Source organism: Leptonychotes weddellii, chromosome 8, assembly GCF_054177405.1.
Source record: "Leptonychotes weddellii isolate Sample4059 chromosome 8, ASM5417740v2, whole genome shotgun sequence".
Taxonomy (NCBI): Eukaryota; Metazoa; Chordata; class Mammalia; order Carnivora; family Phocidae; genus Leptonychotes; species Leptonychotes weddellii.
The window spans coordinates 125,136,685-125,154,619 of NC_138376.1; the positions used below are offsets into that span (position 1 = coordinate 125,136,685).

Consider the following 17,935-nt stretch of genomic DNA (forward strand, 5'->3'; position numbering starts at 1 on the left):
ATGGGTATTAAAGAGGGCACGTTCTGCATGGAGGACTGGGTGTTATATGCAAACAATGAATCATGGAACACTAAAAATAAATAAATAAATAAATAAATAAATAAATAAATAAATAAATAAATAAATAAAACAGCCCTACAAGAAATGTTAAAGGGCACTCTTTGAATGGAAAGGAAAGACCATAAGTAAGAGTATAAAAAACAGGAAACACAAAAGCAGTAAAAATACGTATATCTGTAAAAATTAGTCAAGGGATTCACAAAATAAAAGGATGTAAAATATAATGCTATATACTAAAAACACAGGGAGGAGCAGAGTAAATAATGGTTCAAGCTTAAGTGACAATCAACTTAATATAGACTTCTATGCATAGAAGATGTGATAAACAAACTGAATGGTAACCATAAATCAAAAACCAGTAATAGATATGCAAGAAGAAAGAGAAAGGAATCCAAGTATATTACTAAAGAAAGCCTGGAAACCATGAGAGAAAGAGAAGAAAGGATCAGAGAAAAAGTATAAAAATAACCATAAAACAAGTAACAAAATGGCAATAAATATATATCAATTAATAATTACTTTGAATGTAAATGGATTAACTGCTCTGATCAAAAGACATAGGGTGCCAGAGTGCATAAAAAACAAGACCCATCTAAATGCTGCCTATAGGAGACTCATTTCAGACCTAAAGAAATCTGTATATTGAAAGTGAGTGAATGGAGAAACATTTAACATGCAAACGAATGTGAAAAGAAAGCCAGGTAACAATATGTATACTGAAAAAAATAGACTTAAAAAAAAAAGACTGTAGACTTTAAAACAAAGACTGTAACATGAGACAAAGAAGGACACTATAAATAAAGAAGACAAACCAACAAGAAGATGTAACAACATGGGTGCACCCAAATACATTACTAACATAAAGGAACTAATCAATAATAGTTCAATAATAGCAGGGGGACTTTAACACTCCACTCATATAAACGGAAAAATCATCTAAGCAGAGAATCAACAAGGAAACAGTGGCTTTGAATGACACATTGGAACAGATGGACTTAACAGATATATTCAGAGCATTCCATCCTAAAACAGCAGAAGACACAAGTGCACATGGGACATTCTCCAGCATAGATCATATGTTAGGCCACAAACAAGTCTCAACAAATTCAAAAATATCAAAGGCATACCACGAACCTTTTCTGACCACAATACTATGAAACTAGAAATCAACCGCAGGAAAAATCTCGAAAGAACACAAATACATGGAGGTTAAGTAACATGCTACTAAACAATGAATGGCTTAACCAAGAAATCAAAGAAGAAATAAAAAATTACATGGAGACAAATGAAAATGAAAACATGATCGTCCAAACCCTTGGGATGCAGCAACAGTGATTCTAAGAAGGAAGTTTATAGAAATACAGGCCTACTTCAAGAAGAAAGAAAAAAATCTCAAATAAATGACCTAACCTCTCACCTAAAGGAGCGATAAAAAGAAGAGCAAACAAAATCCAAAACAAGCAGAAGGAAGGAAATAATAAAGATGAGAGCAGAAACAAATGATACAGAAGCTAAACAAACAAACAAAAACAAACAAAATACAATAGAACAGACCAATGAAACGAGGAGCTGGTTCCTTGAAAAGATTAACAAAATTGAAAAACTAATAAAAACTAGACTAATAAAAAAGAGAGAGAGAGAGAGAAAACTCAAGTAAACAAAATCAGAAATGAAAGAAAGGAATAAACAACTGACACCACAGAAATACAAACAATTGTGAGAGAATATATATAAAAAACTTATACGGCAACAAACTGGACAACCTAGAAAAAAGGGATAAATTCTTAGAAATAAATAACCTAACAAAACTGAAACAGGAAGAAATACAAAACTTGAACAGACTGATAACCAGCAAAGAAACTGATCAGTAATCAAAAAACTCCCCAAAAACAAAAGTCAAGGACCATATGGCTTCACAGATAAATTCTACCAAACATTTAAAGAAGAGTTAATACCTAGTCTCAAACTGTCCCAGAAAATACAAGAGGAAGGAAAACTTTCAAATTCATTCTATGAGGCCAGCATTACCCTGATAACAAAACCAGATAAAGCCACCACAAAAAAAGAGAACTACAGGATAATATCTCTGATAAACATAGAGGCAAATGTCTTCAACAAAACAGTAGCAAACTGAATACAACAGTATAATAATAAGAAAAAAAAATCACCACTATCAGGTGGGATTTATTACCAGGATGCAAGGGTGGTTCAATATTCACAAATCAATCAAGATGATACATCACATCAATAAGAGAAAGGATAAAAAACATATGATCACTTCAATAGATGCAGAAAAATCATTTGGCAAAGTACAACATTCATTTATGATAAAAAAACAAACAAAAACCTCAACAAAATAGGTAAGGGGGTAATATACCTCAGTATAATAAAGGCTTTATATGAAAAACCCACTACAAACATCATACTCAATGGGAAAAATGGAGAACTTTTCCCCTAAGTTCAGGGACAAGATAAGGATGTCCACTCTCACCACTTTTATTCAATGTAGTATTGGAAGTCCTAGCCACAGCAATCGGACAACAAAAAGAAATAAAAGGCATCTAAGGAAGAAGTAAAACTTTCACTATTTGTAGATGATATGATACTATATTTAGAACCTGAGACTCTACCAAAAAACTACAACTGATAAATGAATTCAGTAAAGTCACAGGTTACAAAATCAGTGTACAGAAATCTGTTGCATTTCTATACACTAATAATGAAGCCAAGAAAGAGAAACTAAGAAAACAATCCCATTTACAATGACACCAAAAATAATAAAATACCTAGGAATAAAGTTAACCAAAGAGGTGAAAGAGCTGTACTCTGAATATTATAAAACAATGACAAAAAAAATTGAAGATGACACAAACAAATGGAAAGATATTGCATGATTATGAATTGGAAGTAAAAGTATGGCTAAAATGGCTATACTACTAAAGCAATCTACTCATTTAATGCAATCCCTTTCAAAAGCATTTTTCACAGAACTAGAACAAACAATCCTAAAATTTGTATGGAACCACAGAAGATCCCAAATAGCCAAAGTGATTTTGAAAAAGAACAAAATTAGAGGTATTACAATCCCAGATATGAAAACATGCTACAAAGCTATAGTAATCAAAACAGTATGGTACCAACACAAAAATACACATAGATTAATGGAACAGAATAGAAAGCCCAGAAATAACCGCACAATTACATGGTCAATTAATCTTTGACAAAGGACGTAAGATAATGCAATAGTGAAAAAACAGTCTCTCCAACAAATGGTGTTAGGAAAACTGGACAGCCACATGTAAAAGAAAGAAACCTGACCACTTTCTTACATCTTACACAAAAATAAACTCAAAATGGATTAAGGATCTAAATGTGAGACCTGAAACCATAAAAATCCTAGAAGAGAGCACAGTCAGTAATTTCTTTAACATTGGCTATAGCAACATTTTTCTAGCTATATCTCCTGAGGAAAGAGAAACAAAAGCAAAAATACACTATTGGGACTAGATCAAAATAAAAACCCTCTGCTCAGCAAAGGAAACAATCACCAAACTAAAAGGCAACCTACTGAATGGGAGAAGATATTTGCAAGCAACATATCTGATAAAGGGTTAGTATCCTAAATACATAGAGAACTTATACAACTCGGGGCTCCTGGGTGGCTCAGTCGTTAAGCATCTGCCTTTGGCTCACGTCATGATCCCAGGATTCTGCGATCAAGCCCCGCATCGGGCTCCCTGCTCAGCGGGAAGCCTGCTTCTCCCTCTCCCACTCTGCCTGCTTGTGTTCCCTCTCTCACTGTCTCTTTCTCTATCAAATAAATAAATAAAATCTTAAAAAAAAAAAAAAGAACTTTAATACAACTCAACACCAAAAGAACAAAGAATCCAATTACAAAATAGGCAGAAGACATGAGCAGATACTTATCCAAAGAAGACATGCAGATGACCAACAGACACATGAAAAGATGCCTGACATCATTCATCATCATGGAAATGGAAATCGAAGCTACAATGCAGTATCACCTCACACCTGTCAGAATGGCTAAAATCATCAACACAAGAAACAACGGGTGTTGGGGAGGAGGTGGAGAAAAAGGCACCTTCATGCACTGTTGGTGGGAATGCCAACTGGTACAGCCACTGTGGAAGACAGTATGGAGGTTCCTCACAAAGTTAAAAATAGAACTACCCTTCCATCCAGTAATCATACTACTGGGTTTTTACCCAAAGAATACAAAAACACTAATTCAAAGAGATACATGCACCCCTATGTTTATAACAGCATTATTTACAATAGCCAAAGAGATGGAAGCAGTCCAAGTGGCCATCAATACACAAATGGATAAATAAGAAGTGGTATACATATACAATGGAATACTATTCAGCTGTAAAAAGAATGAAATCTTGCCATTTGCAAGGACATGGATGGAACTAGAAAGTATAATGCTAAGTGAAATAAGTCACAGAAACATAAATACATATGATTTCCCTCATATGTGGAATTTAAGAAACAAAACAAATAAGAAAAGGAAAAACAAAAGAGAGACAAACTAAGAAACAGACTCTTAAGAATAAAAAACAAACTGATGGTTCCCAGAGGGGAGGTGGGTGGGGGGGTGGGATTAAGTGATGGGATTAATGAGTGTATTTACATGATGAGCACTGAGTAATGTATAGAACTGTTGATTCACATTGTACACCTGAAACTAATATAATACTCTATGTAACTATACTGGAATTAAAATAAAAATAATTAAAAATATGTGGTATTATCATAATAATCATGCTGGCACATGGTTCTCAAAAAAAATAAAGATCAACAATAATGCTCTTCTAAATCATTATGATGATGTAATATTTTTCCTCCAGATTAGCTGGTAGAAAATTTTATCTATGTTACAATCGTGTATTATATAAAATGCAAATTGAGTATATTTTTATTTAAGGAACTACAGATGTTACAGTTAGCTACAAAGTTACTGTCAGAGAAACTTTATTAATTTGAATACTTTATGTTACTTGTATAAATGGCAATCAACTGCATAGGCATTCTGATAAATTGTCTCCAATTCTGGTGGAAAATGCTGGAACAAAACTATCTTCTAAGATCAAATCTAGTAAGTCAACACATTCTAATAGCAACAACTATGGTCATAATAACTACAATTTATTGATCCCTTGCCATGAGAGGCTCTAGGGTATGCACTTTATACCCTTTATTAGACTTAATCCTTCCAATGACCTGGTCTAAAATGCACTGGCATCTCTGTTTCACAGACAAGGAAACTGACAGCGGTGGAAAGATTTTGTCCAAGGTCACCAGCCTGTAAATATCAGAACAAGAATTCACATCAAGCTTTTCTGACCCCACTGCCCATGAGCTTGACTGTGACGCTGTGTACTAAGTTTAACCTTGTAAAAGTGTGACTACTGTCAAAGTAAGCCATGAGATAAAATCATTTGTTACTACGTTGTTAATGGTGACCTGGGAAATACATGCAAAAATCTAGAAGACCAGGGTGTAACCTCAGGTAGACATGATAGGACTAAATTGGGAAGATATATAACTGCATTTTAATTTCTCTGGCATGACTAAGTGGTGTACTTGGTACCTAATAAGTGGGGGAGTTGACTGGAAAGTTCTTGTTACTGTTTATCCAGTACTATCCAAGGTAAAGATATACTTCAAATATACAAATGATTCTAGCCCAGGACAAAAGAAGTCTCACAAATCAATATGATTCTACTCTGATGCCTTCACCATCAAACCATTGTCTGATATCTGATTTGAACCCCCTTTCATAAGCATATGGCATACACACACATATTTATATATCAGAGTGTGCATAGTCTTTTGTATAATTACATGATCATGCAGAACGCTACGGAAGATGCTCCAGTTATTTTTATGGCTGTACTACAAACCACCCCAAATATTAGTGGCTTACACATTTTAAAAAAATTTATTTTACATATAAAGCTGCAATTTAATCACTGTTTGGTGGAGCCTGTTTATCTCTGCTCCCTTGTCAACAACTGGGGAGGCTCAAAAGCTGGAATGGTCTGAAGTCCCTGTTCACAAAAATGGCAGTTGAAGATGAGAGGGCTAACCTGCTGGGTGCTGGAACACTTGGTTTCCTTAGTCACCTCTCCTTGTTCCTGTGTGGCCTCCTCTCCTTCTGCTCTCTCATCATTATGGCATTATGGAATCCAGCCAATTTTCTCTGTTGGCTGAGTGCTCTTAGCATCCATGTCCCAGAAGAGAGAAAGCCAGACAGATGCAGTTTTGCCTTTTGTGACCCAGCCTCAGAACACAGCATCACTTCTACTGGATTCTATCCTTCAGGAACAGATCACCATGGCTGGCCCAGGTCTCAGGGGAGGAGAAGTAGAACCCAATGTGTGATAAGGGGACTGTCAAAGAATCCTCAGACAACCACTCAAGGATGCATAGCTTGTTGATTCTGGGCAAGGCCCAGATAGTTGGGAGCTGCTATGGAGGAGAGGAAGTAAGAAAGATAAGAAAGAGAGAGGGAGAGAGAGAAGGGAGAGGGAGAAGTGAAAAGGAAAAGAAACAGATCTGTGGGGGGTAGACGTGAATATTGTGCAGTTGGACATGTTGTCCCTGGAGTATACATTAATGAATTGATGTGGTTCATAAATTTGTGTGTTGTTTTAGCTCATGATTTGGTCTCTTCAAGATCTGAGTTGCTGAGATTTAGTTCCTAAACCCGCAAATGTTTTTGGCCAGACCCTTGGTGATTCTTAGCAGCTGGAGGTCTTTCTCCTTGACATGTCTTTAGCAGGAGAGCAACATTTGACCGAGAGAGTAATTAATTTTCATTTATTCAGCTAGCCCTAATTATTTCCTCTCCCCTTCTGCCTCTTCTCCTAATAGAGACTGGCCTTCACCATTACAGAGGGCTTTTGTTGTTATTATTGTGTAGTTTTGTTTTCTCTTTTGGAGAGCTACCTGTGATAGCTGACAGAATCCTTGAGAGGTACTCAGTTGTGGTGGTTAGAGAAAACGTGGAAGGACTCAGACTAAATCAGAGTTCTCCATATGAGGTCAGTCCATGATTTCTAAAGAGCCATGTTTTCAACAGTGTGGAATGATGAGTATTAGTGGATTATTAATCCTAACTTATAATAGTCATGACTTTGTAGTGTCCTAACTATTCATCTGGTCTGGATAACCTTTCTATTATTTGCTCTCTTGGGTTCTGATCATCACAGAGTTCATCTAGTCTCATAACCATGGCTGATAGATCCTGTTATATACCAGCTTCTTTATAACACTTCTATTGACTCTGCATATTCCTTAAGAGTAAATAGAAGCCATCCCTAAGAAGCTCCTCTAGGCTCAACTCCAATAAAATGTACTTTTGTATTTCTACTGTTATCGAACCATATACCATAACTGCTGGCCTGCAATGGCCCCCACTATGCATTCTTCTCCATTTATATTTGCTTTTATCTATATGACACAAACATTTCATCATTCAGGTGTGTGACTGAACCATAGTCCTTAGCGGTGAGTGCATTTAAAACATTTCAGCGTCCTATCAAGAAAATGTCCAAATTTAAATGCATGCCTTATAATAACTAATACCACTCACTATTAAATACTAAATTAGAATGCATTCTCTAAAGGGTCTTCATATTTTGGGCACTGGCCTAAGTGATATGATTTTTAATTGCTTAACATAAAGTCACTTAATGAGATTTATACTTCTTGTGAACATCAGTGTAAGTTTTAATGAAATGTTAGAAGCACATGGAGGATTGGTTCTTTGCTTGATTGGAATAGTTCATTTTTAATAAGACTGGTAAAGATGACTAAATTAGATAACTCTAAGAAAAAATGACAGCTCTGTGAACCAGAAGAATATAGGCATTTCTGAATAAGATATGAAAATCTACAGATATTGACAGTTATGTGAACTGAACAGAATATCTTTTATTTCTGAAAAACAGGATGCTTTACTGAGTCCTGAATTCCTACATACTCAGTGAAACTTCAAGAGTGATATACAATCTTTGCTTCACAAATGGAGACTGGAAATGAACAGAAGTTAATTAACATGCACATAAGAACAGAAGGAGTTACAGATATGCTTATTAACTCAGTCCACTCCTCAAACTGTTCAGCATAAAGTTCCAGTCAGCTTGATAATCCTTAGGAAGAAATGGCTTCTCAGATAGACTCAAAATTTACTTCATGTAGTAACCTATTGTCTGCCCCCTCTAATATTTTCAAAAGTTAATGGCAAAAGAATAAAAAAATAAAATAAAGTCTCTGGTTTTCCAGTAAGTTTGAGAAAATGCGAGTGGCAGGAAGAGAAGGGAAGGGAAACCCTTTATACTGGATCATCCACTTCTGGCAATTACAGATAACAGAGAGTTGCCAATAAAGATAGAATTTCAATCAACCACTAAACAGACTCCCACTGAGGAACATACTGGAGAAACGTGAACAGATAAGACAGAAGACAACCATATGGCTGCTCTTAATGACCCAATAAATACAAGAAAAGTGTGGTGCTTCTAATCGGTTCCAAACTAAAATCTCATTTGTATGTTGTGTTTCTAGTTTTAAGGAAGGCAAAATGCCAATTCTCATTTACCTTTATTCACACGTTCCCAGGGATTCAAGTACAATAAAAAAATTGTATAAAAACTATCTTTTGTTTTTGTTACCATATATATATATATATTTGCTTTGTTCCTTACCCCACCATCATGCCAACCAGCTCAACTGCTATTTCAGCCTTCAAAATATCGAAACTTCAACATGGTAAGGTTACTTCTATTATAGTCCTCTACGTGGAGAACACAGACAAAATAACACACACACAAAGGAAACTGCATTGCCTCTTGTTTCTCAGGCAGCACTAAATTCCAGATGCTTCTCAAAGTCTCCTCCCTCAGCACGACTCTTATAAGAGGGTCCTTCTTGTGGGATGTTATCCTCTGCCCCTCTAGCAGCTCACGCTGGCTCCTCCTGCAGATCTCAGCTCCAGCTTGCCTTCCCCAAGCTGGGCTGCCCTAACTCACAGATTCCGCTCTGTTCCTTGTCCTCGTGGCATCCTGTCCTTTTCTTTTTCATCTTCCCTGACGACAAGTGCCAGGTCATTGGGGCTGGGAGGAGATCCATGGAAGCAATGTCGGTTTTGCACACACAGGAGAGCCGAGCATACTGTCCAGTAGCTAAAAGTCATTCATGGAACAAATGGTCCTCCATTTTCTATCCCTTTATTCCCATCATTTTCTCTACCTCAGGAAACTCTCAACCTTGCCAACATCACCGCCTGTGAAAACTGCACCACCCCTCCCTCAGGGGCCACCTCCCCCAGAAAGCCTTTTCTTTGGTCATCTCTGTGGAGGAAATTTCTCTTCTCTGTACTTTAACAAGCATTTTTGGTGCTTGCTTCATGGCATTCATATACCAATTTGTCTTATTTCCTCTGTTCACTCACAAAGGGAAGACTTTCATTTTTTAGGTAAAGTCTTTTTACAGTCTTTCATATCCATCTTTAACAATATTTAGTTCACAGTAAAAATCTCCATTTGCCTGCACTTCTGATTCCACCCTGAAATTTTTCCCAAACTGCAAGAGCAGCCAATGGAATATTCGCTTTTCTATTCCTAGTGCCTGGCATAGAAGACATGCTCAGTAAGTTTTTTATTTTTTTCTGTTGAATCCGAATTGCAGTCATTTCTATAAGGTCTTATTTCTGCAACTAGATTCCCAGCTCCTAAAGGCCAGTCTTTATTTTCTGCATAGTGACTAACACAACAAATAAGTATGTATTATAAAAATGACTATATTTCTTTCAATGGAAAGACACACATTTTAAAAATTATATTTTGCTTCCCATTCTTTAAACATAAAAGTGTTCTCTTTATCTCATAAGAACACTCATGTTTATTTTTGCGAATTCTGAGGATTGAGGGGGGTGATAATTATTACCCACTTTAGGAAATTCAGACCTGAGGATCCCAAAATATGTTTGTTTCCAAGAAATATTAGTGAAAATAAATGTTTCACCACATGTGGTCAATAGCACATGGGATTCTTCTCAGTTTTGATTTCATCCTCCATGTTTATATTTTCCATCCTAAATCTCAAGTTTGGGAAACGGGCTTTAAGTATTTTTTTTTTGCAGCATATATCTTAAAAACTAAATTTTATCATGGCCCTTGATAACTTTTTGAGCGCTAGCTTGACCTGAGTAAGAGAGATGATGGTTTCTTAATGACCTCCATCACGGCATGATGAAGTGTGGGTCTCTGAGAGCCATCAATCACCTGCCTGAAGGATCAAGAGAGCTATTTGCCAGCCGAGAAGCAGTCCTCATTCCCCTGCCCTATCACTCACACATCTTCCTTCTATTCTTCTCACTCCATTAGCTGCCTGCGTATCTGCACAGAGGTGATCACAGAGTGACCTTCAGTCCCTAACCCCTGCTATTTCCAGTTAGGTCTCATCTACCATCCTAGTTGAAAAGTTCGATGATGTTTACAGTGGTATCTACTTAATCTTTCTTCGCTCCAGTTCTCAGAATTTCCTTTATAAATCTATCTGAAATTATCTTATTACACCTCTTGCTATCTTTCCTGGCAGATCAATATACCATCTCCCCAATCTAAAACCTAGTGGTCTAGAAATGCACCTTTTTCTGATTAATCATAATAAATTTCTTTGTTGTTTCTTTGTTGACTTGGGCCCTTGTCTAAAGCCATAACACAATCTTCAGTGCAGCCTCTTACTAACATATCTGCCTTTGGAATCGTTCTGTGGAAAGATGAAAAATTAAGTAACCTTTGAAGCCGCTGGAGATAATAAGCAGATTTTAAATTGCTCATCTTATGCAGTGTAGTGATAAGACGCATGATTTTCTTCTATTGTATACAAAATGAGATACAAATTATAACACAGAGAATCACGGGTCCTCAAGTGAAAAAAACTACTGACAATTCACAGAGAACAGGAGTTTCCTGGAATTGAGGAGGCAAGGAATTATTTCTAATATTTAAAAATATATGTTATAGAAACTGGACGTTTGCTTGAACAAAGACATCATCAACTAAACCAAGGTCATAGGTGTGGAAACTTGGTGTGGATACTGGTTATCTTGTGTATATAGGAATTCTGATGCACATGCACTAATTTCTGGTCCCTGGTTCTATTTCCTTGGAGATTTGTTTCATGGAAGAGCATACAAGAGTCTTTTACAATTACATGGAGATGGCTGTTGATACAATTTTCCACTAAGTTATCAAAGAGTCGAGACAAAAAGGAGGGTTGTATCACAGAAAAAACAGTTCAGTTGAATTGAGTGTTGGCTTCTAAGCCACCCAAGTACCCCCTAGGTTCTTAAAAACAACCTCAATTTCTTTAGTGATTTTAAAAACTGACACTTTTTTCATAATAGACTAATTTATTTTTACATATAAACATTTTAAATTTTCATTTAAATTTGCAAAACCTTCGCTGACTCTAATAAAAATACCTATCTTCTAATTCCTACCTTACTTTTTAAAAACGGCACTTTTTGTTCTCAAGTGGTAAAAACTTAGTTTAGAAGTGAACTGTCCTTGAGTCTGAATAGTTGATCGGTTTTTGAAAAATGCTCTAAGAAGTTTCTAGTTTGTCACCCAAATTGCATGTCAGACAACAAAGATCACTTTGTCACGCTTAGATACCATTCAATCATAATCTGAGTTTGACTTCAAAGCTTTCACAATTCAATTTTATTTAGAATTAAGAAAACATGACTGCTGAGAATAGTGAAAGGACAGGGAGACCATTTCTCTTCAACCAAACATCAGGGCAGAATGAGCAGGGACCATACGCCTTCTCCTCTTTTTCCTCTGCTTTTATTCTTTTCCCTCCACACTTAAGTGCCCAGCTGCCCTTTGGGATGGAAGCCACGAGGGCTGGGGTTGTTTACGTATTTGGAAATGTCTGTGCCCATGTTGGCTACTGCGTTGTGTAGACGGGCTTAGCCACACAAGGTTGCAGAGCCTGCAGCAACTTTTATATCTTGCATATAAACAGACTTTTGTGACTATCTCAGGGATACCTGGTCAACCTGAGATCTTTTCTTAAAAACAAAACAGAGCCATCTTTTCATTATTATTAGATACTGGAAAAAATAAGAACATATAGTCTACACCAGGAAACCATCCTGAGAAATCTTGAGTCTCATTTTGTGAGCTTCTAATCAAGTCTAAAACAACAATAGAAACAACCAAAAGAAACACAGATCCCTTTGAGGAGAGTGATTTGATTAAACTAAAACATTAATTAGAAACTTTTTGGACATAAGCTACTATGCAAATGCTCTCTCTACAAAAATTGTTCAGTATTAGGTGACTTTTGTATATTATTCATTTCATTTTAGTCAACATCTCCCCAGAAGATGAAATCAGAGATACAGACTCTGAATATTAACTTTTATTCAAACTAATGTTTCAGTTGACATACACTGAGCTCAACTGGGGGAAAATATAAGAAATAAATTGCATGTTGAATAAGATGGAAGCTCTCCATTTATTACACTGAGTTTAATAATTATGCTATTTATTATAGTTTAGGGGATAGTTTTTAGTATCTAATTCCATTCAAGCTATTTTAAGAGGTCTTTCTAAACTGTTTCTGATAAAAAGAGTTCCACGTAAAAGAGTTCAATGCCTATCAAAGTCAAATAATTTTAAACATAAAATACATTACTTTACATGGGATTTCAGGTAAGTATTACTACTCAAAAACATAAAATATAATGTATTTATAGTCTGTTAAGTAGTAAAATAACACTCCTTAACAAGAACAAAAATATTGACCGTGGTCCATTTATCACTTTGAAGATTGCTAAGAACTGAATGTTTGTGTCCCCCCCAAACTAATATATGGAAGCCTAATCCCCATTGTGATGGTATTTGGAGGTGGGTTCTTTAGAAGGTGATTAGAGCATAAGAGCAGAGAGCTCATGAATGGAATTAGTACTTTTATAAAAGATATCTCAGAAATACCCCTTGTCCCTTCTACCATGTGATAGCATCTGTCAATCAGGAAGTAGGCCCTTGATCTTGAACTTCCTAGCCTCCAGAACTGTGAGAAATAAATGTTTGTTTTTTTATAAGCCACCGTGTTTATGGTATTTTTGTTATAGTAGCCTGGACGAACTAGGACAAAGCCATGATTTAATTCTTTTCCTTGTCATCTAAGGCACTATCCCCTTCACCTAAACCCTGCTGTCCAATTATAAGGTGTGAGGGAAAGGCAACACTCTCACAGTTGGCTTAGAAACCCTTCATTACCACAAAAGCACTACTAAGTCAGAGGTTTCCACAGGGGAGTGTTTGATAAACAGGGGATACTCGCTTTAAAGTTATAATTTGGAACTCAGAAATAACACCCGGAGAGTAGGACTTCTGGGCATGCCTTAGCCTATGTGTGCAACTAAGTAAATCACATAACCCCAGCGCATGGACAAACACAAATATCTTGGTTGCTTAAGGAATCATACATAAAACATAAAAAAGATTTACAAAGAAAATTTAAGGTCTTATGTCATATCCAAAGTTGATTTAATTTCACTAATGGAGAAAATCCTAAGTGATTTTTGTCCCTCTTTAAATCAGAAGCATATATACCCTCTGAGCTGACTAGAATTCTTTTTATAAAAAGGTAAGACGCCTTTCAGAACTAATGCTATGCTCCTTCTTTAGGTAACAGCGATTAGTGTAAAACTGAATTAGGTACAGATTGCTCTGTCTAAAGTGTAGCTAGGGTCAAGTTTATATTTGTACTCTTAAAAACCAAGGTTAGATTTCACTGTATTTAAAATGATCTAAATAGATTATCTTTAAGTGTATAAATATTAATTATGAATATATTAGTGACCCTGTTCTTTTGAATTTTAAGTATATGGATATTTTTATCAAGTGATAGAAATTTAACTTTTTAATGAGAATATAATATATAGTGCATAAAATACTGTCAAAAACCTAAAATACCCTGCAAATTTAAATATGATAAACTACTTAAAAATGCCTATCTTCTCACCTCCTTAAGAAATAAACACCACACACAATGCTTTAGAAAACACAGGAGTCAATGTTTATATTTAGCTGCACTGTAAAAATGTAATTCACAAAAAAAATGTTTTAAGATAAGAAAGAGAAAGAATGAATTAAATTTCTCACACTGAGAGCGCTGCCAGCCACTGGTTACAAAAAAGTGTGCATGCCTTCAATTCCTTTATTTAGTGTTCACTAAAAATGAGAGAAAAATAGTTGGATATGACAGTTTCTTTTTCTACCTTTTAAACATTATATTTAAATAATTTTATTCTCTCTTCTTTTATAAAATAAGCACTGATGGTCCTAAATACTCCCTTTAAATTCTAATTTAACAACATCCCCAAAGATTTGATATGTGGTGTATTTTCATTGTTGTTTGGTTTCATATTTCCATTTGGATTTTTACTGGCTACGTTAATTGAATTTCCATGTTTCAGAGACTTTATGGTTATGCTTTTGTAAGTGTTATTTAAATGCCTTAATGCCCCAAAACTGATCAATTGTTGAAATGTTCCATATATGCTTAAAAAAGGAGGCATCTCCAGGTGTTGGGTGCAGCGTTCACGATGCAACCCTGGTCACTGGTTGTACTGATTTGCCAAATACTTCCTGATTATGCTGCTGGAGCTCCCAGCCCCTCAGAGGTCAATGTTACTATCTCCTGCCCTCATGCCAGATTTATCCATACACTTAATTAATCCTGAGAATTTGTCCTTAATATATTTTGGGTTTGATCATGTTACTAAGATCATACAATTTTTAAAATGCTGTATCTTTCTGAGTTATTGAACCTTTTAACAAAATCTATTTTTAATAATGCTTTTCAAAAAAATCTTTAATAATGTATACTTTGGCTTTTGGGGTAATCTTAACCTACAATCTCATATGTTGTTTGTTAATTTGTTCAGAATGTATTTGTTCCCCCTTGATCTGCATCTGTATCCCCTCCACCGGGCCAGGGGGCCCATGTCCTAACTGCTGTGATTTTTGGCAATTAAGAGCTCACATGGGGCGCCTGGGTGGCTCAGTCCTTAAGCGTCTGCCTTCGGCTCAGGTCATGATCCCAGGATCCTGGGATTGAGCCCTGCATCAGGCTCCCTGCTCCGCGGAAAGCCTGCTTCTCCCTCTCCCACTCCCCCTGCTTGTGTTCCCTCTCTCGCTGTGTCTCTCTCTGTCAAATAAATAAATAACATGTTCTAAAAAAAAGGATATAAAATATAATAACATATACCTAAAACATGGGAAGGAGAGGAGAAAAGAATAGGTTCAAAGGTAAACCACCATCAGCTTAACACAGGCTACTATATGCAGAAGAGTTTAGACACAAACCTGATGGTAACCATGTATCAAAAAAGCCACTAACAAATATGCAAAGAATAAAGAGAAAGAAATCCAAATATATCACAAAAGAAAATCAGCAAAACATGAAAGACAAGAAAGAATCAGAGAAAATCTTCAAAACCACCACAAAACAAGGATTAAAATGGCAATAAATACATATCTATCAATGATTACTTTGAATGTAAATGGACTAAACTCTCCAATCCAAGACATAAGGAGACAGAATGGATTAAAAGAAAAATAAAAAACAAACAAACAAAAAACACAAGAGCCATCTATATGTGTTTTTTTTTTTTTTTTTTTTTAAGTCTGTAGTTGACGGCTGTGATGATTTCAGTTGGCTTGTGAATCACCTTATCCTGGACCCACTTCCTCAGTATGCCCCGCACCACGCAATCACAAGTCACATTGCCACACTGGTGTCCTGTTGGGGTGGGCTGCAAATAGAAATGGATGGCTGCCAGCTGCAGGGGGTGGTCCTCAGGGCCAGCAGCACACACCTCAAGGCACCATGGAGTGGGCTCATTTGCCTGGCTCCTCAGGGGGCCCCTGAAACACACTGAAGGGCTCTGTGGACAGAACTACTTGTCTGGAATTCAGAGTTAATTCTAAGTCCAGACCTCAGTCTGGGCTGGGGACGATGTCTGCAACCCTAGAGTGGTCTGGGAGGGTGGGTAGGGACTTCCTCCCTCTCGGGGAGTGTGAATTTGCCTGGGATCTGGTCCATCATGAAACCTTAGGCGGCGGCCAGCAGAGCAGTGCACATGGGTGAGGAACACCGACCAGGGCATCAAAGTGAGCCAGGGACCAGCACAGACCGCCTCTCCGGGAAGCTAGCGCCTTCCTCTCCAGCGGATCCCACAAGGGTATCATGTTTTATGGGTACTAGCTCTATGTAGGATTCTGTGGTTTCATCTGCCACCTTGATGAAGCCATTAACTCAGCTGCAGCCTCCCATGGACACCTGCCCACCTGAGGCTCCAGCCCCCAGTGACCAGTCATTGCTGCTAAAGTGGCGGCTCGCTTCAGCTGACAGTCTCCCCTCTGGGGTCCAGCTTTCTCCTGGTTTTGACGAATATACTCTTCCTTATTATGTTGTCAGCACAGCCATTCTTTTAAAAGTACATGTTTGTAATTTAATCCAGTATTTTTATATGGTGGGTACTGAAAGGATTTTGAAGGATATCAGATCACCCTGCTGTCAGATACAGAGCTGCGATATAACTTAATTTACGCTGAATTCCATGTACTGATACCTAAGGTAAGTAGAATATGCAACAAGCAAAGGAAAGGATTCTCAGTCCCACTCAACAGTTTCCCCCTTTGACTGATTTGCAGCTAAATCTTTAAAGATGCAAAAGTGTCTATTCTACTGTGACTGAATCTTGCCAATTAATATCAAGGTCTGGGAGAGGCAGTCAGACTATCAGGAATTGAAGTAGGTTTTCAAAGGACCTCACATGATTGTAAAAATGATACAGAGACCACAGTGTTACACCATAACAGATGATGCACGTGTGTGTAGATGGGTGAATGAATCGATGGATGGAGATATAATTACTATTACATATAATTGTAATTAAGAGATATTATACACTATAATATATACATACTGCACTTGTATGCATACATGGGTAGGTATGTAATTATACTGAAGAATTGTGCCCCATAAATACATTCACTTTCCTTTCATCTCAGTAGCAAAGTTACAAGACTATATTATGCCTGGATATATGTGACTGACAAACAAGTCGTTATTTTTCTTCAGGATTTGCATTAATAAAAATCTGCTCATGGTCCTCGCCCCTGTTTGATGGAAAATGATTGCTAGTGCTGCTCACTTCTCCCTCCGTACCTTGCAACCGCCCTGCAGACTGGAGAGACAAGGCACGCCTAATGGTTCCAGCTCAAAGACTCTACCTGTTGCTATTGACAGACTTTGTTCCTGGGAGAAGATACGAACTGGCAGCTGTGAACTAACATTGACGTTTGGGTTGGCACCGTAACAGTATTTACGGCTCAGGAGACACATACAGTCAGATTATGAGAGATCCAGGAATTTTCGAGGTAAAAAGTAAAACAATATACAAATTACAAACATGACCAGAATATAAAATGATTTAAAAAATAATTTCAGTACTTAGGATCGCTTTTACTAAATATCTGCTCTATATGAAACATCAACATATGGCATATGTTTGCAAAGAGTAAGGGGAGTGCAGAGAGCAGAAGACGGTCATCCAATTGTAGAGCTGCTCACACACACGAGATTTACTAATAGCCCACTATGACACAAAAAGAAAGGCAGAAAGAGATAAAGAAAGAAAGAAATTTTGAACAATGCGGAATATAAATACAAAATATCACAGCACCAGCACAAAGATTAACCTTATATCTTTGTTACTTTCTTTTGCTAGGCTCCCAAGTGGCTCTTCTTTATG

At 36.8% G+C, this 17,935-nt stretch overlaps 1 protein-coding gene across 1 annotated transcript in view; it reads right to left on the minus strand.

Annotated features, from left to right (window-relative positions):
- The window catches only part of PRKN (parkin RBR E3 ubiquitin protein ligase), a 1,144,848-nt gene that overhangs the window by 539,842 nt on the left and 587,071 nt on the right, over positions 1 to 17,935 (minus strand). The window lies entirely within an intron of this gene.